Source organism: Echinops telfairi, unplaced genomic scaffold (genome assembly GCF_000313985.2).
Source record: "Echinops telfairi isolate 266 unplaced genomic scaffold, ASM31398v2 ScPeMD7_7469;HRSCAF=8507_0, whole genome shotgun sequence".
Taxonomy (NCBI): Eukaryota; Metazoa; Chordata; class Mammalia; order Afrosoricida; family Tenrecidae; genus Echinops; species Echinops telfairi.
Window position 1 is genome coordinate 30968176 of NW_022111372.1, and position 17025 is coordinate 30985200.

A 17025-nucleotide genomic window follows, 5' to 3' on the forward strand; every position below is an offset into this window, starting at 1 on the left:
GGGGATGGCGAAACCAGCGGGTTAAAAACAGGAATGCACAAAGGGTGCTGTACTTTGCTGGCTGGAGAACGGAATCAAGCACGAGGAGGACCAACCGGTAAATGAGGGCACTTTGAACATTCGCACGGGCTCACACGCATCTGCAAACGGACCGAAACGAATGGAGCTGGCCAACGCTGGACATACAGAAATGGCATCCTAGACCAGGGGGGCAGTGGATGGCACGGATCTCTTTGCTGGGCCCAAAGTCGTGGAATCAAAAACACAAAGCGTCCACCTAAATTCATAGACGAGAGCGTCAACCTAAAATTGACACCACCAACTTAGCGTTCTCATACTAAGTAATAAAGGAAAAAATGACAGCTTCTGAAATAATGTCGGCCCAACATATACTCCCTCCCCTGAGCCACTTGGGACAGGATTGCATGTGCCCACTTGCAACAGAACTCGGGGCCAGTGGCTCTGCCCCCTTCTCCGTCCTGCGCTGGACTCACCCGAGGCTTGGTGGGGAATAACATGCTATGTAATGTTAGCTTTGGCGTGCGGCTGACGGGAAGCATTCATAGACGTGTGATTTATATCAGAAACTGGCAGAGATGGCTCACAAAAAACGGGCATGCTACATTTGAATCTGCAAACTCTAAAAGGCAAATGGTGTTGGCAACAACACCAAGCACAAGCTTTAAAATAGGCGTGTATTCCCCAGACTAAGTACGACTTATCTGAACAACAAAGTCATTCACCAGATCAATGGAGTGTAAGGCGGGCCAAAATAGTAGGGCTGAAAATCGGCTTAAATACGTGTGAATGAAGAGGGGGTTGGAACCTGCTCTCACATCTGGCAAGGCATGATTTCAGCACATGGTTTTCTGAAGAAAGAAATCACAGTTAATTGAGATCGATTTTTTTAAAACTTTACAAATGCCACATCTCTCTCTCTTTTTTAAAATCTTCATCTTAAAATTCTTCCCCAAGTTATTAGTGCATGTGAATGCAGAAGACAATGCGATTCAGAATGTCAAAAGCGACTATGGAATTGTTTGATTCTTTAGAGGAGAGGGTAAAACGGAGTAAAACTGAGAAAGGCTCAGGATACACATTTCAAAAAATAGGTGGGAAAAAGAGTCCACATTCTGGAGAGTGCAAGTAGTAAAATTTAATAAAAACACGCCCCGGAGAATTCTGACTAAACAAAAGCTTCCAAGCACCTGGAATGAAGCAAGGCTCCGGACAGGAGACAACTAACAACAAGATGTACACACATGCGCACATTTCAGAGATTTCCACTCGGTCAGGAAGGGAAGCTTTGCGAGCAGGTTTTTGAGACCCATTTTGACAGAACTGCTCACTACACACGGCTGTGGGTCTTTGCGGGCAAACAAAGCCTGGGGCCAGCAGGGTTTACTCCTCTGACAAAGGCAGGCGCACAGGATTCCTCCCTGCCCAGCAGCCCCCTGACTTCAAAAGGGCGAGAGCAGAGGATCTGGCCCCCTAGGATGAAAGCCAGAAAGCAGTCCCCCGCCGCACACGGGCCTGCTAACCAGGAACACATGAGTTCCTGAAATCCAGCCCTGCCAGCACCTCTTCCTGGCCTTTCCTGTCCCAACGTCCCTGCCTCCTGGGCTCTTCCTCCTTTGTTGGGCAGGGATGTGTGCGACCTACCTGCCTGCCTGCCAAGGGAATGGGCAGCTGCCTTAGTTAACATGGATAGACTATTCTTTCAGGACCTTCGGCCAGCCGCGGGCTTGGGAACTCTTTGGGTTGCTTTATAGCAGAGAATCCACACACAAAAAAATCAAAGTCTGGCAGGAAGGTGGCATAATAATTTAATATGCCTGCCTCTGTGTTTCTATAAAAAGCCCTGAACTTTAGATTGGTGTGTGCTGGTGTGTGGGGTGGGTTTTTTTTTTTCCCCCCTGAAGCTCCAGCAAAATTGGGATAGTCCAAGGTGGCAAGTGGCGGATGACCAAAAAACAGACTAAGCAAATCGTCCCACACAACAGGTGTTAGTGGTCTATGATTTTATTTACACGTTGAGTCTCAACCAACATTAAGAGGATTGTAGCCCTGGGATGAACAGTTTTACCTGTTGCTCCAGAGCGGGGTGAGGGCTAAGTTAGGTTATCTTTCAACTTGTAAGAGTCAGATACCCTTCTGTTTCCACGACACTCAATTGAGGTACAGCCCAGACGCCAAAACGCGTCAAGTGAAGAGGGGAACGCAAACGCCGGACGGGTGGACAGATGGCCATGTTTCCAGCTAAAGCTGCCAGGGTCCGGGCTGCCTCTCCCTGCTAGACTGCTGGATGTCTGAATCCAGTGGCATCTGAGATCAACAGCTGTCTGCCTTTGCCCTGCTCTAACCGCTCTGCAACGGCTGCAGCTCGTCCCGATGCCTTTGCACAAACTGAAGCAGAAGCTGGCGCCAACACCTGAGCCTGTGATGCAGGCTACACCTTCGAGTTGCTTTCCCTGGACTCAGCAGCAGCTGAGCCATCATATTTGATAAGTAAGGTGGCCTTGGGAAGCAGTTCACTTGCAGTGTCTCTGTAACTTCCGTTTCACAGATTTTCAGAACATGCCACTGTGCACACGCGTCCAGCGCGGAACTTGGTGTTCATCTCACAAGCAGCCACAGTTGGCCCGGCTTTCTTCTTTGAGAGCAGATGAAATAATGGGGCATCGTAGACTCAATGAGTTACAGGTCTGCCCTGTATCTCATCCCAAACAATATGTGCTGAAATCCTAACTCTGTCCCTCTAAATGGGAGTCCTGGTGGCGTAGGGGTTACAAGTTGGGCTGCGGTCCACATGGTCAGCAGTTTGAAACCACTAGCAGCCACTCGAGAGAAACACTGGACCCTCTACTCCCATAAATAGTTATAGTCTCAGAAAGCCACAGGGGGTCGCTATGCGTCAGCATTGACTTGATGGCAGCAAGTTTTCATTTCGTTGCTACCTGTACATAAGGAGCCCCAGTGGCCCAGTGGTTATTAGTTGGTTTGCTAACCATAAGAACAGCCGTTTGAAACCACCAACCTCCTCCTAGGGAGAAAGGCCAGGCTTTCTACTCCCATAAAGAGGTACCGTCTCAGAAAGCCACAGGGGCCGTCTACCCTGTCCTACGTTCTTGCAGTAGTCTGCAATGATTGCAGTGAGTACCTGTAAATGTGACCCTATCTGGAACTACGGGTTTTCTTTTGTTCCAGTAATAAAGCCATGATGATGCCGGGTCTTCACACCTCACTTGTGAGTTATTCAAAGACTAGAACAGACTCTGAGACCAAAGGTAGGGGGTGGAGATGCCAAAGAACAGCCAGGACATTGGAGGGAACTGACAAGGGAGGACCTCTTCCTAGAGCCATGCCCTGAATTCACACCATCAGCCTCCTGAACTCTGAGAAAATTGACTTCTGCTCTTTAAAGACACTGGACTATTTGTCTTACGGCAGCTCTAGGCAACTAAGATGCAAGGGCACCTTAGATTTCATGAAACAAGGTCACTTACATCCTTACAAATGTCCAAAGATGAAACAAGAGGGTTAGAGAAGACCGTACGGTCAACAGAGAAGTTGTGTTGGGTCGCTAAAGGGAATCCTTCCCCAAAGCTGTGCACGAGCTCCTCCCTTGGAAGTTTTGGAAGAAAGAAGAGATAGGTTAGGGGAGGTTTCATGGCTGAACGCTTCACTGTGATGTCTTGGCAGAGCTTCTTTTCACAGAACAGAGCTGGCAGCACTGAGAGAGAGGCTGGTGCTGAAGAGAGTCAGAGGAAGGGTGATGATGTGAATGCCCAGGGTTTGGGACAGAATTAAAAGTCAAGAAAGTCAGCCTGCGGATACGAGGCAGGGTTTCCTTAAAGGACAGCAAGCTCTTCCTCTAGAGTGATGAAAATGGTTACCAAGATCCACCGCTAGCCAACTGTTGGAGGCTGAAGTTCATCCAGAGGCACCTGGGAAGAAAGGCCTGGTGTTCTCCTACTGAAAAACCAGCCACTGTGAAAATCCTATGGCCCATAGTTCTACAGGGACACACAGGGGTTCTCCATGAGCCAGTCAGTGGCTACTGTTGCTGTCTGTTTGTAATAGACATGCAGCCATGGCCCCCACATGTATGGAATTATTTCTTACGCCGTGGTTTAAATCCCCAAGCCTGCTCCTTTTTTTAATCAGAGTATTCGGACATAAGGATGTGACCTAATACAAGGATGCAGTCACTGTGTGTGGTGCCTACCTTTTCTTACCGAATAATACGAAGGGGTGCCGTTTACCACTATGCGGGCTCTCTCACCACTTTGGTGACCCCAATGAATGTCTGTGGACTTAGTAAGAATGGAACGCTATTGATTAAGCTCTCTGAAGCCCTACTGTCTACAGCTCTTCTTCAAGGAAAAGACCATGCAATTGATGCTTCTGAAAAGTCCAGCTTTATTTGACGAAGGGAAAAAGCACACAAAGGATGCACTCTCTACAGCCACTCACCCAACAGCACGCCACCCTTCTGTGGCTTTTGTCCTAAAAGTGCACACCGTACTCCTGCCATTCGGGTGCGTGATGCTCTATCTTTATTAATATCTCATGTACCAAGAAACTTCACCTGACGGGTGTGTCCTCCAACTACCACATGCGGAGAAAAGTACACCACCCGCTCCAGGGGCCGCACCGTGCTGGATGTGACCCCTTCCTCGGCTTTATTTTCTTCTCCCGTCTTCAGGGGAGGAAACATCTAAATCAGGCATTAAATGCCACGTCTAGTTTCATGTTCACGTTTTTCTAATTTAACACATTGCTATTTTTGTCCTTCAGAAATATACAAAGGGGGAAAAAATCTTGGATTAGCCTCAAAGAAACATGGATGTAGGCAAATGAAGTACTTCTCCAATGTGGTATCACTTCCCTATCAAACACGTTTTTCAACACTTGATGCTCGCCCAGTGCTCGGGGAGCGAGATCTTGGGTGGTGTGGATGAAAGGGGACCCCTCCTAGCTTTGTCATGAGAGGATTCGTTCCTGGTCACTTCTTCACACGCCCATCTTTGACCACGCCCACCATGGCCGGTGTGGAACACCTGAATTCCCCCTGGCTTACCTCCTCTTACTCCTTTCCCTCCCACAGAAACACACACAAACAAATGGATCGCCATATTAGTCAACCCCTTATTAGAGACAAACTGGTCCAGAATGAGGAGAGCAGTCCTAATTTAGGAAGTACAGACCCTAGAGATCCTGTAAGCTTTGTGAACAGGTGTCAAAGGAAGCAATGCAAAGGACAGGTAGAAAAAGGCAGGCTGCTGCATACAACTAGTTACCTATTCTTTGTGAATGCTCAAGTGACGATCACTCGCTTCTTCTTTGTAAATACGCCACTTAAAAAATACACGTGGGCAGACTGGCCTAGCATAATTCCATTTACTGTTAGGAGCCCGGGTGGCATAATGGATGACTCGTTGTGCTGCAAACCACCAGGTCAGCAGTTCTAAACCACCAACGGCCCCACTCTTGGAAACATAGAGACAGTTCTACCCTGTGCCCTGGGGTCACCAGGAGCCAGCACTGACTTGATGGCAGTGGGTTTGAGTTCAGAGCAGGAGAGGCACACTGGACCCTCTCTGTTGTAGCCTTTCTGGTCCTTAGCCTAGGTCTTTAATAGGTTTTCAATTTAAAAATATATGATTGGAGGTCAAATATAAGTTTGCTACTGGGAGGGATGACTCATTTGGCTCTAGCTTGTATCCAGTAACAGCGGATAACTGTATAGAGTGATAGACCTCTCCCTTCAATAAATCGGAGACTCAGGTTTGCTTCCTGGCCTATGTAGCCCCTGTGGCGCTACCACCCATCGTCAATGGACACTTGCGTGCTGCCATGATGCTGGGTAAGTGTCAGCAGGGCTTCTGGACTGAGACACACAGGGAAGAAAAAGCTGGCGATCTACTAAAACCAAGACTCTGAAAACCCTGTGGATCACAAGTGTCGTCTCCATTTGTGCATCGGATTGCCATGCAAGAGGGACCAACTCGATGCCAACTAACCAAAAGCAGCTGGCACAGCCCCTACCATGTTGCTGCCATGCTTCAAGTGACAAGGGAAAAAAAAGCCGAGAGAACCTATCCCATTCTTACAAATCAGTCCCCATTCCTTTGTCTAGAACAGGGTCTGCTTCAAAATGCGTGGTTCTCAAGGTCCCAAGGAAAAGTCTTCTCATCTGGGAGGTGGGAACTACAATGCTTCGTACTGCAATGTTCCCTAAAACTGTGTTTTAAACACATCTGGGCAAGGACGTGTTCCTGTGGCAGCCTTGCGAAGAAGCCCACAGCTCCACTGTCGTCCGCCTGTTTGTCACGCTGACAAGTACAGGCTGTGGGTCATGCGATTCAGCTTCCAGAAAGCCTGCCGAGCTGCTCCAGGGCACCAGGACACTGGCCTGGTTCGCTCATAGAGTCGCCTTCTCGGGACACTGACTGAGACCCAGATAATATTTCGCTCCGCTGGTGCCCAGAAGGAGCATAGCTAAAAATCAAAAATCTTCGTTAAATTACACATCTGGAACATGTCTCCCTTGTGAATCTCTGACACATGGAGCCATTGTTTGCGATAACATTCCAAGAATTTTATTCATGAGAAAATGCTGGTGCAACGGAAAACCTTGGCGAGCGCAGGATCCGAACAGCAGATGTCCTGGCCTCCACCCATAGTGCTGCCACTGGCTCGGCCCATTAGGGGCAGGTATCTGTCTCTTGGCTTTAAACTTCCAGTACCCACTTCCCCTAAGAAGCAGGTATAATAACAGCCTCAATGGAAACAAACAAACAGGAAACTGGCCCGGTTGCCTCGGACGGGTGCACAATGCAAGCTCCAGTGTGCAATGTCAAGCTGAGCACATCTCCAAGGGAAGAGAAGCATCGAATCCACGGGATCAATGATCTGAGAACCATCTGCTCCTCTAGGTCCACCACTCACAGTCTGTCCCCTAAGTCTCCCCACTCCACCTCAGCTCCTTATCTATTAAATTAGGATGGGCACCAGGGTTTTATAACGCCCCTTCCAGAGTGATGATGGGTCTAGCTCATGTAACTGGTACAGGATTATGTAATGACCTCCGGTTATTGGAACTAGCGACATTCTCACCTCGCAAGGGCCAAACGACAAGCTCAACCTCTCCCATCTTTGAGGAGTTCTATGGTGACGTGAACTGAATTGTGTTCCCTCAAAAGACGTGACCTTCTTTGGAAATAGATTATTTGAAAACGTTTCCAGTTAACACGAGGTCAATCGGACCCATTGGCATGGGTGCTAATCTAGTATAAGTGGGACCCTTGCGATCAGAAGAAGAGATACAGAGAAAGAAGGCATCACGTGAAGATGCATCCACGAGCCAAGGGACAAGAAGACACTCCTGGGGCTGGAAGACGCTGGAAGCACTAAGAAAGGATCTTCCCCCAGAGGCTTCAGAGAGACCACGGTGCTGCCAACACACCGAGTTATGGCTCCTCTAGCCTCCGGGACTGTGCCAGCGTACATTTCTGTTCCTATGAGCCAGTAGCTTCGTGGGACTTCTTTACGGTAACCCTGGAGACTGAAGACATGTGAGCGGAAATCAATCGAGGGTGTGGAGTCCATGCTTGTCCCCAGCTAACTCTAGGCTCCTCTCATGCCAGCCCCAAGCTTCATGACCTTGTAGCTAACTGTTTCCAAGCTGATGGCAAGAAGTTATTTCAGGCCGGCCCTGAGCATTGGTTTCATGGTTTCAAGGTAGTTAAGGATTACTCTCCTGCATGCCAACTCTGTGCCCACTCGGAACATAAAGGTACCAACCAGAAGTAAAGGACAGGTCACCTAATGAGAGGTTTGTGAAACTGGGATTCCCTTGTAGGAAAAAGGGGACCCCCGTGGCGTACTGGTTACGTGGTGTCCTGAGCACCAGGCCAGCTTTTTGAAACCACCGGTCACCTGGCTTTCTGCTCCCGTCAAGAGTTTAAATCTCGGACACTCCCAGGGGCAGCCCTTGTCTGTCCTATAGGGTCGCTGGGAGTCAGTACAGGCTCAATGGCGGTGGAAGAGACGGGCAAACAGGAAACGAAGACTCCATGGAGGTCTCCCTTCTACCTGCTCCCAGTTCCATCCCCAAATGGTTGGCAAAGGCCACGCCGTAAAAAAGCAGGCAAGCATGTCACCATTTCCCTCAGGCCGTCTCCTGTTTGGAGCCAAGTGTTCACCCAGTGTGAGTGTCAACGCCTGCCAAGCACTCACTTTGGCCAGGGAGCAATGACGCTTCTCTCCCTGGGGACGGGAGGTTAAATCGGTGCTTTGAGAGATTTTTCCAGCCGTAAATCTGTCCTAGGTGCTGCCTAGTTAGGGGACCAAGGAGCCAGGGGTCCTAACCCTTTGTCAGTGCTGTGTGCTGAGCTCATTCTTCTCGTGTGATGCAGCAGGCAGCCCCAGGAAGAGCCAAGACGGAACTCTTTGCAACTGTTATGCACCAAGAAGCTACTTGCTGCCAAGGCTTGCTTTGGAAGACTCTAAAGTCGTCCGTCTGAATTATAAATTGCAAACCTGTCCAGCCATCCCAAACGGGATCTCCACACATCACCCCCAACGGGGTGCTCCTGGCATCCAGCTTGAAGCCCTCTGGAAGGGCTTGTTGGCGGTCAAAACAGCTCTTTTCAAACCTGGACGTTCACGCATGCCAAAACAACTCTGAGCAACTTGCAAAACAACTTGATAGACCTTCAAAACGCTTTGCAATCAATTATCTACCCAGCGGCCTGGAGTCCCGAGCTGTCTGGGACAGCAGTTAACGCCCCCAGCTGCTAAGCCCAACGGTGCTGGTTCCAGTCCACACAAAAATGCCTCCAGGAGAGACTGGCCCAAACTCACCCTTGACATCCCTATGGGCCACAGCCCGACTCGGGGCGCAAGGGTTCACTAACGGTCAGAAACGGCTCCGAGGCGTGGCCTGCTGAATGGGCTCCATCCTTCCCTTCCTCCCCTACTTTCCAACAAAAGTGTGACTGGGTTCAAGATGGCAGTGGGCCAGCAGGGGCTCAGATTTCTGTCAACCTTCTGCAGCTCTTCAATGAGTTGTCCTCTGCCACGTGCACCACCCCACAACCCTTCAGTCTGGTTCTGGCAGCCCTGGGAAGATTAGGGGTGCTCCTTGTAGCTCCACCAAGTCATCTGCAGCTGGAAAGGCTGCTCTCCTGGGTGCCCACTGGAGAGCCATGAGTATAATGGATACCCTGTCCACTTTGGCTCCTCCATCTTGGCTTGGCTTAGTTCTCGGGCAGCCGCCGCGGTCTCTGTTCCACACTCCCTCTTCTCCTTGTTCCTTACAGGTCAGGTGTCCTCCTGTTTTTCCTCGAGGACACACGCTCCCTCGGGCTGGCCTCTGAGATCTCGTGCAAAGGACCACTTGTGAACCACTCCAATGGGTCAGCCGAACTTTCTCCCTTGGCAGCAGAACTCACTGCTAAGCGGGAACCACCTTGGAGAAATGGCAAGGGGGGCTGTTTAATAACTTGTTTCACTGATCTAATTTCCTTCTGAAGTGCCCCAAGCCACCTTAAGGGAAATTACTAGAGGAGAAGATGAAGCTCCACAGGTGAGGTAATGCGAGAGGAAGTGCAGGTTTCAAATGCAAGCGGACTTAAGTCCTGGTGCTTAGGGTGGTGACTGACCCCCTGCCCAAATAATCCCAGGGCATTCCAAAGGGCTGTAGTATAAACAGAGGAACTACTTTATAGGACATCTTTACAGACAACCTGGAAAACCGTGTTGATCTGCTAACCTAAGAATAGGCTTTCTTTGACAATCTGACCTTTCACTATCTCAAAGACTGATCACTCTACGTGACAAAAGACAAGGGCTGTAGGTGGAGTCCTTGATTCACAAGTTTTAGAAGCTTGCCTCAGAAGGGAGGTCATTTCTAAACAATACAAAACTAAACAGCAAAAAACCTCTCCAAACTCACAGCCATTGAGTCAGCTTTGACTCACAGCATCCCTACAGGACAGAGAACTGCCCTCGTGGGTTTCTGACACTGTAACTCTTTGGGGGAGTAAAAAGCCTCGTCTTTCTCCTGAGGAGTGGTTGGTAGTTTCGAAGTGCTGACTCTGTGGTGAGCAACCCAATGATGAACCCACTAGGCCACCTGGGCTGCTAGAAACGGGACTGCTGTCCCATGAATGGAAGCCCCGACTTCCTCCCGTGTTCCACACACACAGATTATCTTCTGTGTTACAAACTTTTCTAGCGCTTGTGTTACACCAATACCTTAAACTTGCAAAGACTCCTGTTCATATCAGGCGTATGTCCTAGCAAAGATGGGCACTGGGTCATCTTAAGGACTTATGGAAATGTATTTGGTAGAGATGATTAAAACCGCTCTATGGCCATAGAGCTGATCTGACGGACAGCCACCCTACATGGCAGAGCAGAGCTGCCCCACAGGGTTTGCCAGTCTGCCATCTTGACAGCAGTCGCCACAGCTTTCTCCTCAGGAGGAAGGATGGCGGGTGGGCTCAATCCACAGCTTTGGGCTTGGCAGCTGAGCGCTTGACCACTGTGCTCCCGAGCTCCAGGGAGGTGATTCAGCTCTGCTACTGGAAGTCTGATACAGAACTAAGGCACTGGCATCCCCCTCACCCCACAGTGCACGCCACTGAATCAGAAGCACAGTTACCAAGATCCCCAGGTGAATCACATCTGCGTTAATCTTTCTATTGGAGTAACAATCTGAACGATGTATTTGCCTATTTAATATTTTTCAGGTGTACAATTCGGTGGCATTAGTTACATCAGCCATGACCTGCAGCCGTCATCGATACCCACTGCTGGAGTTTTTATCAACTCAATGCTCCCTAAACCATGCTTCTCCCTAAACCAGCCCCCCACCTCTGCCCCGCTAGCTCCTGGTAACTGCTAAACCACTTTGGTCTCTATATGCTTGCCTATTCTACTCATTTAATATAAGTGAAATCACAATATTCGCTCTTTATGATTATTGATTCACTTTCACTCAGCATAGTATTTTCAAGTCTCAGTCATGCAATGGGGAGTATCAGTATTCAATTTCTCTTTATGGTGGAATGATATTCTATTGTAAGGATACATCACATTTTGTTTATTCACTTTTCCGTGGACATTTCGGTTGGTCCCACCATTTGCCTATTGTGAACTGTGGTTCAGGGAGCGCTGTTGTCCGCGGATCTGTCACTGCGTTTTAGTCTCTTGGGTATATACCGGGGAATGGAACCGCTGGGTCACATGATAGTCCTATGCTTAACTTTTTGAGAAACTACCAAACTATTTCCCACAGTAGCTGTGCCATTTTGTAGTACCACCATCGATGGCCACACAGCTAACATCCTACTCAAGAGAGAAAGATTTTGATACTTCCGCATTACGATCAGGAACAAACTAAAATCTCCACTGTCACCACTGCTTTACAATATTGTACTGGAAGTTCTAGCCAGAACAATCAGGCGCCCCTGTTCTCCCAAAAAAAGACATTCAATGGGGAAAGGAAGAAGGGAACTAGCCCCAGGAGCAGAAAAACCCAAAGAACCCATAAGGAAGCTGTCAGAATGAACAAACGAATTCAGCAGCATGGCAGGCCACAAGGTCAACCCACAAAAATCGGCCAGGTTTTAGACATCAGAAACATGATATCCAAAAAGGAAATCAAGATAACAATTCTATTTAAAATAGCATATAAAGGAAGAAAAAAAACTTAGGAACAAATCTGACCAGAGAGGTAAAAGACTTAAAGACTGAAAACCACAAAATGCTACTGAAAAAACTTAAAACAGGTTTTTAAATGAATAAAAGGGCATTCCATGCTCTTGGACTGGAAGACTCACTGTAGTCAAGATGTCAATACTTCCTAAAGTCAACTACAGACACAACACAACAAACCTCAAACCCACCACTGCCATGGACCCTATTTGAACTAGAAACCTTCATGGAAGCAGATCACCTCCTCTTTCTTTGGAACAAAGTAGCTGGTGTGTTTAAATCCACAACTGTGTGGTTAGCACTGGACAGTTTCAAAAATAGTCATCAGAAATCCAACAGCCTTTTTGTGGTGCGGTCAGTAAGCATTGGACAGTTAACCACAAGGTCAGTGGTTCAAGCCCACTAACCACTCTTCAGGAGAAATATGAGGCTTTCGGCATCCAAATATATGTATAGCCTCAAAAATTCCATACAGGGACTCTAGGAGATGCAATGGACTGGATGGTAGTGGATTTTCTTTGGCAGGTATTCATGAGCAAATTTAGATTTAAGAACGGATTGAGATGGTGTAAGTGCTATAGAAAGCCGAGAGAGAGGCAGATGCGATAAGGAAGGTGGGGGGATGTGTGTGGACTGCTGCATTAAATACAGTAGCCAGGGTGCTCGTGGAGAAGGGGAAACCTGAAGAGGTGAGGGGGGTCAGCCAAAAAGATACATTAGGGAATAAGCCTTCTGAGTCATGGTAATAGCTAGCAGGCCTGAGGAGAATGTGAGGGGTGAAGGCAGAATACTGGAATCTGGAACAGCCAGGAAAGTAGTGCAGTACTGTTACTGGAAAGGCTGGAGGAAGTGCCAGTAGTGGCAAGGCTTGGGGCAGGGAGAGCTCTACAGGCCAGTGCAAAGACCAGGTACTCGGGTGAAATGGGAGCCTTTCTAGTTAGATGCTTGGCTGAAAGCCCAGGAATTGCCCCCTTTCCTGAGATGCACTAATATTTTCCACCTCGTAAGGACTTTCCAAAGAAAATCCCTTCTGTCTTTTAAGTTTTATTGTTTTCAAAACTGAATGTGATCAGAACTCGGATGATTATGCGTGCCATGTGTGTACACCAAAAGCCATACATAATGAGATGTTATAGTCATTCCTTGCCCCATATGCATTGGGAACTTCCGTTTATCATAACACACAGAAAGGAAAGGACTCAGACGGGTGTAAATCACCAGGAACGTTTTTAAGGGGGTTTGCACATCCAGAGAACACCTTCCTCAGGCTTTTCCTCCCTCACCCTCAAAAAAGGGCAGTCCTCAGGGAACCGCCCTCTGAGAGTCAGAAAGAAGAATGGAACAGTTGCCTTTAAGCTGACGCCCCGACCTGGTGGCGCATGTGTATCCAAAGGAGACTGTGCCCCCCTGGATTTTTAGTAGCTGCGTTTTCAGAAGTAGGGCAACAGGAGCTTCCTTTCGCGGCACCTTTGGGTGAACCTGAACACCAACCTTTCATTTATCAAAGTGATCCCTCCCTCAAAACACTGTTCACCTCAGGACGGGTCATGGGCTGGAATGAGCTCCAGGAAGTAACGGCAGGCAAAGGGATCACTTCCTTTCTGCTCACAGCATCCTGAGCACAGGCTTCCACTGTGAGTGAGCATGCGCATGACCAGCTAGTTCCTCTTTAAACAAAAGGATAAACTTACTTTAGAAAGGAAGCATTTAGAAGCGCCATGTATTGCTCTGCTTGCTTGTAGAAAATGTGAATTCTTAGAGCTCTGGTAGAAGGTGTCTCTGTATTAATGAATGGTGGCCCCTGCTCTCTACTGGGTTTTCATACCCAATTTTGAACCCACTTTCTTAACACTGGAGGATCCATGCTGAAGGGTACCCAGTGTCTTCACTGGGGATTTCCCTTACCTGTCACCCACTCACTAACTGACTGCCATTGAGTCAATACCAACCTGATAATGACCCTATAGGACAGAGCAAACTGCCCCTGGGGGCGGGGGGCTTCTGTGCCTATAAACCTTTACTGGAATAGAAAGCCTCATTTTTCTCAGAACAGCTGGTGGTTTTGAACCACTGACCTTGTGGTTGGTGAGTAGCTCAATGAGGAACCCACTACACCACTAAGGTGCCTTGTGCCTAGTACAGAGTCAGGTAATCGACTAAAGACCGCATCGGTGCTTCTCAAAGTGGGGCCCCCACAGTCCCACTTTGGGATCCTCATTTCAGAGAGTCCCTTGCTCAAAACTGTCTTTGCGGTATACTACGGGGTCATTTGCCCTTTTCCACCCTCATTCTTTCCCAGGCACAGAGTGAACGCAGAAGCAGATAGGAGAATCCAGCTGCCATCCATTAGGCCAAGCATTAAAGATATTTGCAAAAATGTAAAGCACTGGCATTCTTTTCACTAAAAATTTTAATAACCATACTTATCATGAAAATGCATTTGTAATAGGTTCACTGTTATTTTTAAGTAAATTCATAAAGAAATGCTTCAAAGTGTCCGCTTTCCTTTCTAACTCACTAAGGGTCAGCAGATATAACTCATATAAACAAATGCTCTTTAGGGTTCTCCACGCTTTGTCAGATGATAAAGGAGTTCTGACAACCGAAGTTTGAGAACTGCTGCTGTAGGGAGAAGGAAAGGCAGGGCAGATAAGATGCAGATTGTGTTCTCTGAAGCCACTTCATGAAGACCTTTAAGTAGCCAGGGTCACAAAGAAGGACGCTTGTCGCCTATCCCCATAAGTTGTCGAGAGTATTCAGAAGACAAAGAGTACCAACCCAAACTACTGCTTAACTGTTACATTTGGAACATCATTGTTAGTTGCCCTCAAGTTGGTCTTGACTCGCGAGGAGCAAACTTGGCTGGATGCTGCTCCGCCATCATAGTCCGACTGTGTTTGAGACTCGTGGGGCGGCTTTTGTGTTCATCCATCTAACGGAAGGTTCGTTCACTCATCTTCAGTGGTCCTCTCTCTACCAACCGCGATGACCCTTGCTAGCAACAGGTCTTCCTGCTGCTGCTGTGTCCAAAGTAAGGAACCCTGGTGGTTAATGTACACATTAGGCTGCTAATCTCAAGGTCAGCAGTTCGAAGCCACTGATCACTTCTCAGGAGATAGAGGAGGCTTTCTACGCCTGTAAAGATTTTTACCGTCTTGGGAACCCAGAGAGGCAAATCTACTCTGTTCTATAGGGTTGTTCTGAGTCAAATCAACTCAAGAGCAAAAATATAATGCTTTGAGTGCTCAAAGTAACTTAAAAAAGAAAACTGACTAGTAAACCCACTGCCACTTAGTCAATTTTGATTCGTGACTCTATCTAGGGCTTAGGAGGCGTGCTCGGTCTGATAGCAGCGCCCTCTCATCCTTCGCCCTCAGTGTGGCTGGTGGGTTGAGCCGCAGTCAAATGTTCACGTGATAGCGCCACCAGGGTAACTTAAGCGACTTAAAAACAATCAAGACATTTTCATGTTCCCTGTCATGGCTTGAACATGTTGTGGGATACAAGCTCCTCTCTAAGCGGTCCCCCTGGGAACAGCGTTCCCTCTGTTAGGTTGGCGAGGCTGTACCAGTGTGTGCTGGGTGCCACACTGGTTGCTTCTGAGTGGTAAGGAGGCCCACAGACACGGAGACCAAAGCCACTGCTCCATAGCGACTCACAGGGAGGGAGCCCCCGGGGCAGTGGCCGCGCTGCCTGGAGACAAGCGCACACACACACACGCACACGCACACGCGCACACACACACACACGCACACGGAGGAGGAGATGGCCCAGGAGCCTAGGACACCAGGGGTCCAGAGGCTGAGACAAGGAGCTTCCCACGGTGCCAACCCAGCGAGCCCTCCCCTCTAGGGCTACTCCCGCTAGACTTCCTCTAGGGCTGAATTTGAATTTCTAACGGTATTGCTGTGGCAGCAACACTAAAAATTAACGATTTACAGTAAACTTCAGAACCGTGCACTGTCTTTGGTGAGGACGACGTATACATAGACTACATGGCGCCCTCATGGTATCGTGGTTTCTGATGAGCTGGGACCGCAGTCCAAGTCCACAGGAGACCGCGGAGAGCACCTGCTGCTGTACCACTGACTGTTCTGGAAACTCGACAAGGAATGGCTCCCCGTCAGGATCTATCGCTGCAAAGTCACAGAACCTTGCGTGAACCAAAACCACCCACACAGGAAGCTATTGTTTGCCCACAGATCCTCCATCCAGGTCTACACAGTACTGACAGTGTTGTTTTCACGTAACGTTTCCCCCCAAAGGTCTGCATTTGTGGATTGACACATGAAAACTGCAGTTTGGGTCTCCTCGAGGGATTCGAACCTCGGTCCTTTGACGGTTAGGGAAGAAAAAGGAGTCTGAAGGAGCAAGATCGGGGCTGTGGAGTTTATGTGGGGAAGGTTTCGCAGATCCCATTGGAAGCCAGTTTTAATTGAATGTGCACATGGGGTTGCTATCCACAGTCAGCAGTTCAAACCCACCAACTGCTCCAAGTGAGAAAGAGGCGGCTTTCTGTTCCCACAAATATTTCCAGCCTTGGAAATCCATAGGAGCAGTTCTACTCCATCCTATAGAGTCAGGGTAAGAACTGACTCGATGGCAGTGAGTTTTTGTTCATTCATTTGCTTGTTTAAAGACACCAAAATAAGTCCATTACTTAGAGAATTTGTCTGCAATCATTCACTGAGAGAAGAAACACGCTTAAATGTGTGATTTTTAAAAATCAAGACTTTTTTATGAGCTGGAACTCTGGCAACAATTCTCTCTCACACACACTTCCATTCCCCCACCCCACCCCTCTCTCTCTCACACACACACACACACAGAATTTTTTCTTTTTTCATTGATGAGGAAGACTGTTAGTCTGAGGTCATAATGGGGCACAAGGTTTGCTGAGACACAGAGCTTTATAAAGGTCATGGGAGACCGAAGAAAAATGTCACAAAAACAAGGCTGCTGGCAGATCAATACATTACAGTTACCTGTGGGAGTCCAGAATATCAGGAGTGAGGCCATAAATGGACCATGCCCAGACAGTCAGGGATGTCTCATGCCCACGTGACCAGTACACTGAGCCCCAAGAAGGGCACACCCAGGGAAGCCTCAGAGAGACTGCCTCCACCTGGGCAGACAGCACATTTTTATACAAATAAAAAACGCTTTCGACTTTTGTTGGCCAGTCATATCCCTATCCCCACCCTCACCCCGACATAGGAGGTATTTCTGTAAATATGTTATGCAGTTTCTTTTACAGAAACATGTAAAAAATAATTGCTGATAAAAATATCTCCC

At 48.2% G+C, this 17025-nt stretch overlaps 1 protein-coding gene across 5 annotated transcripts in view; it reads right to left on the reverse strand.

Annotated features, from left to right (window-relative positions):
• The window catches only part of ERG (ETS transcription factor ERG), a 147866-nt gene that overhangs the window by 79412 nt on the left and 51429 nt on the right, over positions 1-17025 (reverse strand). The gene's annotated exons all lie outside the window — the stretch shown is intronic.